This window comes from Gossypium hirsutum, chromosome D08 (genome assembly GCF_007990345.1).
Source record: "Gossypium hirsutum isolate 1008001.06 chromosome D08, Gossypium_hirsutum_v2.1, whole genome shotgun sequence".
Lineage (NCBI taxonomy): Eukaryota > Viridiplantae > Streptophyta > Magnoliopsida > Malvales > Malvaceae > Gossypium > Gossypium hirsutum.
In genome coordinates, this window is record NC_053444.1 from 38,620,537 (window position 1) to 38,634,399 (window position 13,863).

General features: G+C 33.9%; 1 non-coding gene across 1 annotated transcript; it reads right to left on the bottom strand.

Annotated features, from left to right (window-relative positions):
* Window positions 1–10,269: 10,269 nt before the first annotated feature.
* On the bottom strand, window positions 10,270–10,376 carry LOC121220610 (small nucleolar RNA R71). The gene has a single exon (XR_005917830.1). It is a non-coding gene; the product is annotated as a small nucleolar RNA R71 (small nucleolar RNA).
* Window positions 10,377–13,863: the final 3,487 nt, after the last annotated feature.

The following is a 13,863-nucleotide window of genomic DNA, read 5'->3' on the forward strand; positions in this document are numbered from 1 at the left end:
CATTTTATGTTGATGTGAGTTTGATGAGAAAAGTTTATTAAATAAAAAAATAAAATTTTAAAATTTCTTAAGAGTGCTTATATACATGATATTCTTAATTACTCTTCTGAAATTTTTGATTACGTTTTTAGATTTTATGTTGATGTTAAAATGTATATAATTTTTATTGCATCAACAAAAAATTAAGATAAGAGCTTGAAATTCAAAATATATTTACTTTAATATTAAAATAAAGGGTTTTTATGAGTAAAAATCATAAGTTAAGGGCTTATATAACTACAAAAATAGGTTAAGGGCTTGTTGAAACACAATATAGTGAGTTGAAGGGGAATAAAAATAAAATAAAAATAAGAAAGGCTTATAAAGCAATTAATCACATTTAAGGTTTGGTGTCGCCACACTATCAGGTGGCACCCTTTCACTTTTTTTCAGCAACCACTCAAAATGGAAAATTTGCATATCAAGTCCTTGAATACTTTAGGTCATTACATTTCAGTCTAGTGTCTCCAATTTGACAGGTGGCACCAATAAAACCATACCATTTTGGTAAATAATCTAATGGGCATGCCATTTCAGTTATTAATTTTATTTTTTGTATTATTTAAGTAAAAGAACCTAGTTTGTATAATATTGGGTGTTGCTTGATACATTGACGGTATCATCCTAAATTCTTTTTTATTATCAGTCAATTATATTGTATGAAAAAATAATTTTTTAACTGGTCTCGTCTAATAGATTGGCGTTATCGGCATGTAATTTTTTTTAAAAAAAAACCCATATTTCCTCCTAAATGTAGTACAAATGATATACGGGTACAAAAAATATTTGTTTTGATGTAACCTAACACATTGGCGACCAGTAACTCTAAAATATAAAGTTATCTATGGTACTTTTTAACTAGTAATTCATGAAAATTATGACTGATTGACAACAAATTTTGTTGTTTTTATTATAAATTTGTCAAGTTGAATAAAGTTAAAGGAAAATTTTCTATTTTTACGTAATTACAAGATAATTTTACATATTTTCGCAAATTTGAAGCAGGTTTGTGCACTAGAAAGAAATTAAAGCTTGAAAGTTACTTATTGAGGCTTAATGCTGTAGCATTTCCACAGCAAAGGGACTTATGTGTTGAGCTGATAAATTACTAGCTCGAGATGTTCAAAATAATGATTATTGGACTTCTAATTTCATTTTAACCTAGTTCTTAATTGGGTCACTAAAGCTGGACAGTCTGCCATGAAAAATTAGGCCCAAACTGTCCACTAAGGGTGGAAAGAGCCCAAACTGGCCATTGGGATACCCAATCATCCAAAAAAGACTTGGTAAACAACAAAATTAGCTTGAAAAATCAGCAAAGTACCTCCATTCCTCATAAATTGAAAATTGTTCACCTTCCTTCTCATTCCATGCAACCCTTTCTACAAATTAAGCTCTACAATGAAAGCATATCCATTCCTTTTCCACAATTCAAGGGTCAGCCATCCCACTCCATTTAGTATAAATAGAGGCCTCTGCTCTCCATTTCAAGCATTCATCATCTCTCAATCATTCAAGCATCTATCTTCTCTTATTTTCATTTCTTCATTCTTTCTACATTTGAGAGAAACTTGAATGAGTAATTCTATAGTGTTAAAGCTTTCAAGATCAGCCACCTGAGGAGTAAATTTGTATTAGAGCAAAGGAAAATAAAGGAGTAAACAACCACGAGCAGTGTTATAGAGAACTTGTAACACCTTACGCCCGACCTGTCCACCGGATCCGGGTATGGGGCATCACAAATGGACCTATACTTAGTTTGGCAAACTTAATTGCTATAAAAAAGTATAAAATAAAATATTCTAAACATAAAATCAATTATAATTATAATTCCTACAACTAAGGCCTTAAGCCATTGAGTACTTGTCTCTTAAATTTCTATCTCTAGTCCAACTATTTGTTTACAATACAACTCTTAAAATCTTACTAAGGACTATCTGTCTTAAAAATCCAGATTCCATGGGAGGTTATCTAGCATCATTGTTATTGATCTTGAAGCAAAGTCTCTAATAGTACCCCTATGTGCATGAATTGATCCATCAACGATCGTCGATCTCCACCCTGTTTAGCTTGATTGATCTTCCAAGTCCTCGATCAACCTCACAAATCCTGCGAACATCCTTCACATTACTGTAAGTTTAAATGAATTTAGTGAGTTTCTTAACAAGGTTACTCATAGTTCAACTCTATCGCATGAGGGTAATAAATGTAAAATAAAATAACATAAATATTCCCTGCTTGTTCAATGTGAATGTTTGATATTAGAGTGGTGGACTCCACCTAATTCTTCAAGCTACTCGACTTGTCGTGAGACCTTCCTCTAGTCGGACTCTCTTATTGTTCGCAATCCAGACACCTCATCATATCTGCGATTCTTATCTTTACTTCTCGTCTTTCCTTCCTTTCATACACCCACATTTAGGGTATCCGTCGTTCCCTATCTTATTTGGCTGTATGCCCATCTACCATCTTGTACCTCCATACTAGCTTTCTTACCTTTCCGCCCAAGTGTTCTTAAGACATACCTTCCTTGGTGATCTTCCATGGTCAGATTAGTCCTTGACAGACTCCCTCTTAGCTTTCACTGGTCCCAAAGAACTTGTCATTATTTTCGTATTATGCTGACTTTCAGTAGACCTTGCTACTTTGGCAAACCCATTCTTATTCCTTTTTACTATTCGTAATGGGGGGTTACTTTTAGTAATTTTCCTCTCACTCCAGCCTTTACTTGGGAATCTCACCTATCTCGTATTTGAAATTTAATCTAGCTTGCGAGACCAACATGTTATCTCCTATATAACTATGCGAGCCTATTATCTCCCTTGCTCGCTTCCTCCCTTCGGAGCTATCTTTTCTGCGGTGTACCCACACTAGACTTTCCTCAAAGAGGAATAGTCATGACAGACATTTTGTCTCCTCTTATTCTCCTATACTTAGGCCAGCTCCTGCTCGACTTATCTTTCTCTAATTCCTATTAGGTTTCGCCTATGCCTTATTGGCTTTCACATCTATCCTTACCACTATCATCATCTTTGGCAAATTCTTCAAGATCCACTTGCTATACTTACACTTTCCTTTACCTCTTCATCCACCTACGTGGGTCTTCATACTTGGATACCTGGTAACATACCATGCTCTTAATGTCCCTATGGACTATCGATATTTATGTCCCAGAAAGCTCTGTTGGTTGCCATAGCCAAGCTATGGTTTGGGGGGGTTTACAACTATTTACAAGGTGGTTTGTAGGCTCTTTTACCTAAATAATATAAAAAAATTAATAACTAGTATGTTCATAAGATTATGTATCAAAATGGTATAGTTTTATTAGTGCCACCTGTCCAATTGGCGGCACTGAATTGAAATGTAATGATCTAAAATATTTAGGGACTTGATATACTAATTTTTCATTTTAAGTGGCTGCTAAAAAGAAGTGAAAGGGTGCCGCTACAAACCTTAAATGTTGCTAATTGCCTTGTAAGCCCTCTTTATTTATTATTTTCTTTTTATTCCCCTTCAACTCACTATATTGTGTTTTAAACAAACCTTTAACCTATTTTTGTAGTTAAATAAGCCATTAACTTATGGTTTTTACTCATAAAATCCATTTATTTTAATATTAAAGTAAATATATTTTACCTAAAGTAAAGTTATTTAAAAAAAATATAAACTAACTCACATTTTATGTTGATGTGAGTTTGATGAGAATAGTTTGTTAAATAAAAAAAATAAAATTTTAAAATTTCTTGAGAGTGCTTATATACATGATATTCTTAACTACTCTTCTGAAATTTTTGAGTACGTTTTTAGATTTTATGTTGATGTTAAAATGTATATAATTTTTATTTCATCAACAAAAAATTAAGATAAGAGCTTGAAATTCAAAATATATTTACTTTAATATTAAAATAAAGGGCTTTTATGAGTAAAAATCATAAGTTAAGGGCTTATATAACTACAAAAATAGGTTAAGGGCTTGTTTAAACACAATATAGTGAGTTGAAGGGGAATAAAAATAAAATAAAAAATAAGAAAGGCTAAAAAAGAAATTAATCACATTTAAGGTTTGGTGACGCCACACTATCAGGTGGCACCCTTTCACTTTTTTTCAGCAACGACTCAAAATGAAAAATTTGCATATCAAGTCCTTGAATACTTTATAGATCATTACATTTCAGTCTAGTGTCGCCAATTTGATAGGCGGCACCAATAAAACCATACCATTTTGGTAAATCATCTAATAGGCATGCCATTTCAATTATTAATTTTATTTTTTGTATTATTTAAGTAAAAAAGCCTAGTTTGTATAATATTGGGTGTTGCTTGATACATTGATGGTATCATACTAAATTCTTTTTTATTATCAGTGAATTATATTGTATGAAAAAATAATTTTTTAACTGGTGTCGTCTAATAAATTGGTGTTCTCGGCATGTATTTTTTTTTTAAAAATACCCATATTTCCTCCTAAATGTAGTACAAATGATATACGGGTAAAAAAAATATTTGTTTTGATGTAACCTGGCACATTGGCGATTGGTAACTCTAAAATATAAAGTTATCTTTGGTACTTTTTAACTAGTAATTCATGAAAATTATGACTGATTGACAACAATTTTTTTTGTTTTTATTATAAATTTGTCAAGTTGAATAAAGTTAAAGGAAAATTTTCTATTTTTACGTAATTACATGATAATTTTACATATTTTCGCACATTTGAAGCAGGTTTGTGCACTAGAAAGAAATTAAAGCTTGGAAGTTACTTATTGAGGCTTAATGCTGTAGCATTTCCACAACAAAGGGACTTATGTGTTGAGCTGATAAATTACTAGCTCGGGATGTTCAAAATAATGATTATTGAACTTCTAATTTCATTTTAACCTAGTTCTTAATTGGGTCACTGAAGCTGGACAGCCTGCCATGAAAAATTAGGCCCAAACTGTCCACTAAGGGTGGAAAGAGCCGAAACTGCCCATTGGGATGCCCAATCATCCAAAAAATACTTGGTAAACAACAAAATTAGCTTGAAAAATCAGCAAAGAACCTCCATTCCTCATAAATTGAAAATTGTTCACCTTCCTTCTCATTCCATGCAACCTTTTCTACAAATTAAGCTCTACAATGAAAGCATATCCATTCCTTTTCCACAATTCAAGAGTCAGCCATCCCACTCCATTTAGTATAAATAGAGGCCTCTGCTCTCCATTTCAAGCATTCATCATCTCTCAATCATTCAAGCATCTATCTTCTCTTATTTTCATTTATTCATTCTTTCTACATTTGAGAGAAACTTGAGTGAGCAATTCTATAGTGTTAAAGCTTTCAAGATCAGCCATCTGAGGAGTAAATTTGTATTAGAGCAAAGGAAAATAAAGGAGTAAATAACCAAGAGCAGCGTTACAGAGAACTTGTAACACCTTACGCCCGACCTGTCCACTGGATCCGGGTATGGGGTATCACAAATGGACCTATACTTAGTTTGGCAAACTTAATTGCTACAAAAAATTATAAAATAAAATATTCTAAACGTAAAATCAGTAATAATTATAATTTCTACAACTAATGCCTTAAGCCATTGAGTGCTTGTCTCTTAAATTTCTATCTCTAGTCCAACTATTTGTTTACAATACAACTCTTAAAATCTTACTAAGGACTATCTGTCTTAAAAATCCAGATTCCATGGGAGGTTATCTAGCATCATTGTTATTGATCTTGAAGCAAAGTCTCTAATAGTACCCCTATGTGCATGAATTGATCCATCAACGATCCTCGATCTCCACTCCGTCTAGCTTGGTTGATCTTCCAAGTCCTCGATCAACCTCACAAATCCTGCAACATCCTTCACATTACTGTAAGTTTAAATGAACTTAGTGAGTTTCTTAACAAGGTTACTCATAGTTCAACTCTATCACATGAGGGTGATAAATGTAAAATAAAATAATAAAATAAAATAACATAAATATTCACTGCTTGTTCAAGGTGAATGTTTGATATTAGAGTGGCAGACTCCACCTAATTCGTCAAGCTACTCGACTTGTCGTGAGACCTTCCTCTGGTCGGACTCTCTTGTTGTTTGCAATCCAAACACCTCATCATATCTGCGATTCTTATATTTACTTCTCGTCTTTCCTTCTTTTCGTACACCCACATTTAGGGTATTCGTCGTTCCCTATCTTATTTGGCTGTATGCCCATCTACCATCTTGTACCTCCATACTAGCTTTCTTAACTTTCTGCCCAAGTGTTCTTAAGACATACCTTCCTTGGTGATCTTCCATGGTCAGATTAGTCCTTGGCGGACTCCCTCTTAGCTTTCACTGGTCCCAAAGAACTTGTCATTATTTTCGTATTATGCTGACTTTCAGTAGACCTTGCTACTCTGGCAAACCCATTCTTATTCCATTTTACTATTCGTAATGGGGGGTTATTTTTAGTAATCTGCCTCTCACTCCATCCTTTACTTGGGAATCTCACCTATCTCATACTTGAAAGTTAATCTAGCTTGCTAGACCAACATGTTATCTCCTATATAACTATGCGAGCCTATTATCTCCCTTGCTCGTTCCTCCCTTCAGAGCTATCTTTTCTGCGGTGTACCCACACTAGACTTTCCTCAAAGAGGAATAGTCTTGACAGAAATTTTGTCTCCTCTTATTCTCCTATACTTAGGCCAGCTCCTGCTCGACTTATCTTTCTCTAATTCCTATTAGGTTTCGCTTGTGCCTTGTTGGCTTTCACATCTATCCTTACCACTATCATCATCTTTGGCAAATTCTTCCAGATCCACTTGCTATACTTACACTTTCCTTTGCCTCTTCATCCACCTACATGGGTTATCATACTTGGATAACTGGTAACATACCATGCTCTTAATGTCCCTATGGACTATCGATATTTATGTCACAGAAAGCTCTGTTGGTTGCCATATCCAAGCTATGGTTTTAAGCCCTTTTCATCCCATTTCCCTTGTCCTAACGAGCTTACCACGTGCTTGCTGTCCTGGTAGACTTATCCATGTTTACTATCCCAACGGACTATTTGATTTGTGTTTATTGTCCCAGTGGACTTACTCCGTTCTGTGTTTACTGTCCCAGCGAACTTACTCTGTTTCGTGTTTACTGTCCTAAAAAACATACTCTATAGATGGCATTGAGTCTTTCATCCATGATCTTAATCATCATACCTGGTTGCCATAACGTCTTTTATCTATGGTTTTATACCTTATACCTTATACCTTATACCTTGCCGCCATAGCGTTTTTCATCCATGGTCTTACACTACATAGCTTTATCGTGTACTATGTTGCCATAGGTCTTTTATTTATGTTTTTACGCTACGTACCATATACCGGATTGCCTTAGCATCTTTCGTCTATGGTCTTATGCCATATATTATTGTCACTGTGTTACCTCGAAAGACCAATCGATATTGCTATCGTGGTAAATACCATTCCATGATTCATATTACCCGAATCCTCCTTCCATTACCTCATTTACACTACCTAACCTTGAGGCTTGAACACCGCAGTGTTCCCTTCACAAGGTTTGGAGCTCCGCTCGAGGTGGTAACACATAGGTTCTCTCATTGTTCCCTTCCTAACCTCATCTATTCCCTTAAGGTTTCCTAAAGTCATACAATGCATGCACATATCACCATATTTCATGTCTATACAATATGTCATACTTAATCAATGTAGACCATAACAGTGAGTTGGAGTCTGAAACTCACCTGAATCCTTATTGTTCCTATAACTTATTCTTGCTCCTGATCTCCAGAGTTTCCATTCTCCAAGCAGTAGCTTATAACCAAAAATCATGGGTTATACTCAATATTCTTAATATAAACCCATTTTCCAGAAACATGAAAAACTTTTAAAATGGTTCTGATGTCCATAACTTTATCCTATGTACACAGAAGGGTTAATAACCTTACCCACTTGTTGGTTTCCCTACTTTTCTAGCTCCATCCTCATGAATTCTACTTCATGTAGAATCTTCCATGGTTACTCCTTCTTCGAGCTATTGAAGAGGATGAAAAAAGGGAGAAATCGAACAAGGTCAGGAAGAAAATTCATCCCTGGGAGCCATCTTCCAACTATTTATAGCCATTCTTGCACTACTTCCGATCTTATGAGAGCCGTCCATGGCTAATTATTATATCTCCCACTAAGGAACCGGTGGATTCCATCCCAACCTTACTAGAATTGGATCTCAACCTTGTCCAATTTGATTTCTAGCTTTCTCGTTTCTTACAATATAGGTGATAGGTGCTAAAAGTAACATGTTTTAATCTCATTCTTAATGCATTTTTGGGTGATTATTCGATGTTATTGGTGAATTTTATGTTCATAATCCTTTAAATTCATGTTTTTATACTTAGGAGAGCATTTGGGAGCAAAAGAAGTAAAAAATAAGTGAAAACTAAAAAATTGGAGCAAGTTACAAGAGCCACATGGGCTGGACCATTTCACATGGCCTAGACACACGACTGTGTGAGCCACACGGGCTGCCATAAGGCCATGTGGCAGGCCTTGTTAATTTCGCAAATTACACTTCGAATAGCAAAAAAAATACGATTTTTAGGGTTTTTGGGCATTCTGAGACCTATATATTACAAAAATAAAAAGATATGAGAGAGCCGTCATAGAATACTCAAGAAAACAACTTGAAAACACCATTAAAGTCGATTCTAAAGCAAATTTCCATTAAGATTTAAGATTCCCTTTTGATTTCTTTGGAGATTATTATGAGTTTCTTTATTTCTTGTGGTTATACTATATTTTGGATGTTTTTATTTGCTAGCATGAACTAATTTTCTTAATACTTAGGGATATGAAATCTATGATGAATTTTGTCTTCTGATTTTAATTTTACGTAATAAATACTTAAATCTTGTTCTTAATTATGTGTGGTTAATTCTTGGTTTAATATTTCTAGACTATTGATCTATGTTTGATGTGCTTAAACCAGAAGAGGGATAGACCTTGTTTAAGAGTAAATCTAGCGTAATTGAGTGGAGTTGCATGCAATCCTAGAAATATGATGACATAAATCTACCAGATTAGAGTCAAATCTAATAGGGAATCCATAGATCGAGTTAATGCGGCAATAGAGGTTTTAATTAGATAAAAATTTCAATTAATCAACCTAGAGTCAATTGCTCTTATTATTGAATAGAGATATTAACATAATTTAGGGATTTCTACAGATCAAGATACTAAGTGAAGAAATTTCGTAATTTAGATTGATAATGACAGATGAAATCTAAGTGAATTCTTTCTTGGGTATTGTTTTACTTCTTGGTTATTATTCGATTATTTTCTTGATTTGTTCTTTGTTGCGTTCGTAGTTTTTAGTTAATTTTAGTTTTAATTAATCACTCAAATTTATTGGTTAAATAATAGAAAGACAATAATTACTAGTACTTTTAGTCTTCATGGGAACAATATCTTTGCTCACCATAGCTATACTATTAATTGATAGGTGCAGTTTCCTTAATCGGATTTTTAGTTGATTTCGTGGACATCAAGTTTTTAGCGTCGTTGTTGGGGACTAAAATATTAGAAAAACTTTATTTCTATTAATTTATCCATTTTTATTTTTATTTTAATATTTTTTAATATAATTTTTACATTCTAATTTTTGTTTATTTGATTCTTACAGGTTCTTTTGGTTTATTACTAGAGGAAACTTGTTGAAACTATTAATTTTTGACAGTGAGATTGAAAGAACTACTCGCAGAAAACAGAGAGAAGTTAGAGAAGAAAGGCAAGATGAGCAGATTTTAATGTACGATCAAGAGAAAAAAGACATTACTATAGAGATGGATGATAATAAAAATAACCAGCAGCCTCTTGCACATCCTACTCCCCAAACTATGTAAGACTATGCCAAGCTTACTCTAATTGGGGCTAAATCGAGTATTTTTAGACCGACAGTTACTGCGAATAATTTTGAGATTAAGCTAAATACAATTCAAATGGTGCAGCAATATGTTCTGTTTGATGGGTTGCAAGATGAAGATTTGAATGCTCATTTGGCTAACTTTCTAGAGATTTATGACACTTTCGATATCAATGGTGTTACTGATGATGCATAGTCTTACGATTGTTCCAATTTCTTTTAGGAGCAAGGTAAAACAATAGTTGAATTCACTTCCACGGGGTTCTATCATGACTTCGGATCAAATGACTGAGAAGTTTTTGTTGAAATATTTTTCACAGGCTAAAACAACTAAGTTGAGGAATGATATCTATTGTTTTTTTCAATTCCATATTGAGACTCTTTATGATACATGAGAGAAATTTAAGGATTTGTTGAGAAGGTGTGCTCACCATGGACTGCCTTTGTGGCTCTAAGTTCAAACATTTTACAATGGTTTAAACCCCTCGCTAGACAAATGATTAATGCAGTAGCTGGTGGAATATTGAATAACAAAACACTTGAGGTAGCTCAAGTGTTTATTGAGGAGATGAAATTGGATAATTATCAATGACAAGTTACGAGAGTAAAACTTGCTAAGGTAGTTGGAGTTTTTTATATTGATGCAGTTTTTGTGTTGGCAAATCAGGTTGAAGCTCTTGGTAAGAAAACTGATGTTTTGAATATTTCTAAACAAGTGAATCTGATGATGCAATGTGATACGAATGGAGCAGAGATGATTAATTCAGAATATTCACCCTTCAAGTCTAACATGGACCATGAGCAAGTCAAATTTATGGGTAATAATTCTAGACCTCAAAATAAGCTCTATAGCAATAGTTATAATCCAGGATGGAGTAATCATCCAAATTTTTCTTGTGGTGGTCAAGGAAATTAAAGGTCACAACCCCTCCGGGTTTTCAGCAAGAAAAGAAATTGAACCTTGAAAGGATATTCACTAAGTTTATTTTGGTGTCAGAAACTCGATTTCAAAACACTGAGCCAGCTTTGAAAAATCAGCAAGCATCAATTCATGGACTCAAAAATCAGATTGGACAACTTGCTAAACTAGTTTCGAAAAGACAACAAGGTAGCTTACCTAGTAACACTGAACTCAACCCAAAAGAGCATGTAAAGGCAGTTATATTGAGGAAGGGAAAATGTTGTTCGAACCTAAAAAGAAGTTGAAACAAGAAACTGATGAGAAAGATGATGGGGGTGACAAAAACCGAAAAAATTCAAACACTAGTGCATAAAAAATACAAACCATCAATCCCACATCCAGCAAAGTTGAAAAAAGACCGCATGGATGAACAATTTGGTAAATTTCTTGAAATTTTTAAACAATTACATCTTAACTTACTTTCTGTTGAAGCTTTTTCGTAAATGCCCACATATGAAAATTTTTTAAAAGAGCTATTAACAAATAAAAGGAAGTTAGAAGAGCTATCCACTGTAGAACTCAATGAGGAGTGTTCAGCCATTCTCCAAAATAATCTGCCCACTAAGCTGAAAGATCCTAAAAGTTTTACTATCCCTTGTTTTATTGGTAGTTTAAACACTGAAAAAGCATTGGCTGATTTGGGTGCTAGTATTCATTTAATGCCATATAAAATGTTCAAGCAACTTGGTCTTTGGGAACCAAATTCCCACTAGGATGAGTATTCAATTAGCTGACAGATCTATTAAATAACCTAGGGGAATTATTGAAGATGTACTTGCGAAAGTAGATAAATTCATATTCCCTGTTGATTTTGTTATACTTGACATGGATGAGGATATTGAGCTGCCTTTAATTTTATAGGAAGACCCCTTTTAGCCACTGCTAGAGCTATTATTGACATAGGTAATGGTAAACTTGTGCTTAGGGTAGGTGATAATGAGACCAAAATTCAAATATATGATGCCATGCAACTTTCTAGTGAGCAAGATTATTCCTGTTATTTTATTAATTCTATTGATCATGTTATTCAAGATTCAATGCAGGAAATTATTCATAAAAACACATTGGAACTTTGTATTATTTAAGGTGAGGAGGTCAATAGAGATAATTCTATGATAAATGAAATGAAAACTAATCTGGATGCTAATCAACCTCCATTGAGACATAAAGATTTTGAGGCCATTAAAGTAAGTAAAGAACTGAAGTTGAAACCCTCTATTGAAGAACCTCTCAAATTGGAGTTGAAGTTATTATTGAATCATTTGGAGTATGCATTCCCTTAAATCCTCTTGTTTTCTAATTCACAAAGTACTTCTTAAGGTGGCCAGCCAAGATAGTATTTTCAAGGAATTGCTAGCTAAGGGAAAATGGGAATGGCCATGTGTGAAAGGGAGAGGAAAATGAAATAAGATAAGAGAATGTGAAGTGAAGAATGAGGGTTAATGGAATGAGAAGTGAGGGTTGGTATTTATAGTAGAGGGATGACATAAGTGTTTGCTAAAAATAGCTTGAGGGATCCCTTGATATGCTCCCTTGCTTGGCTGAATGAATTGTAGAGAGGGGAGGTTATTGGTTGCTTAATTCATGCATGAAATGATGCTCGAATCAAGCAAGGTGGTGGACGGTTTCATGGGTGATTGTTAAGAGCTGATTTTTAATTATTTTGCAAGTATGAGGACCTCTTAAAATTTCCCCCGAAAGTTAATTTTGGGCTATTTCAGTGCCCTTACAGAATTGGGCTTCTTCCCTTTTTGTTTGGACAGTTTTGTGACCCGTTTAGTTGTCAGACTTGTCCTTCAATTTAATCATCTTTAAGTAGATCAAGTTGACCTTTTCATGATCCAAATTGCATGCCTTTGCTGTCCAACTAGGTAGAATAAGTCTCATGCGCATGCAAAATTAAAATAAGCTTCATAAATTATCAACTCCATGGCCCCAAATGTAAAATTTAAATAAAGGAAATTAATATGTAGCATGAATTAATTAAATTATGCACAAAATTAATACATAAAAGCATACAATTGCATATTTTATTAAATCATGCCCATTCTCGTAATATGAACAAAATTCACCCAATTAACTATCAAATACTTGGGATTAACATTAATTTTAAGTAAAAATGTGCCATAAATTACTAGAAAAAATCTATATAATTTAGAGTTTACACATGTATGCATCCATAAAAGGGGGAATCTTTGGGAAAAACAAACCATAGTATTTTGAAAAGTATTTCTTTTAGGAAACGATGAAGTCTAAAGGTCCAATGCCATGCACATAGAAATAGTATGGAAACTTTAGAAAGACACTAGAAACTATTGCATAAAATTTTAAATAAAAGAACTTAGTTAAAAGTGCGATAAAAGATTAAAAAAATACTAAAGATATTCTTATTTGTAAATTTTAGATTCCATAAAACATTGAAATGAATACCTATGGAATGATAACTCATGGTAGGAAGGACCGTAGAGGGCGACCTCAGATGGTTCTGGCTGAGTCGTTTGCATTTCAAGAACTTGAATAGAATAACGAACCACATGAGGCTGTTAGTGAACCCACTAGTGAAGGTAAGAATATGGGTAATCGGGATTATAATAATGAATACGAGTAGGATGATTTAGTAATACAAGCTCTATTAAGGGCCTTATAGAGGGTCATTCACACCTCGATTGGTAGTGTTAGTCATGGGTTTTAAGGAGAAATTACGGGTTTCGCAAGTGGTACTGCAGTAGTGCGAAAACAAGGTGTGGGCTCTAACCTATAAGGTTAAATGTTAATTAATATTTGTAATATTTAAAAAGGATGTTTAAGCTTGCTAGTCGGGCTTAGCTAAATGGCTAAGTAAATGATTCTAAGGTGACTGAATTAGGTACGTTTCAAGCCCTAACTATATGGCATGTTTGCAAAGTTGCGTGATTAACTAAATGGTTGTATGTTTGGTACTGTTATGAGTGATTTGTTAGTATAA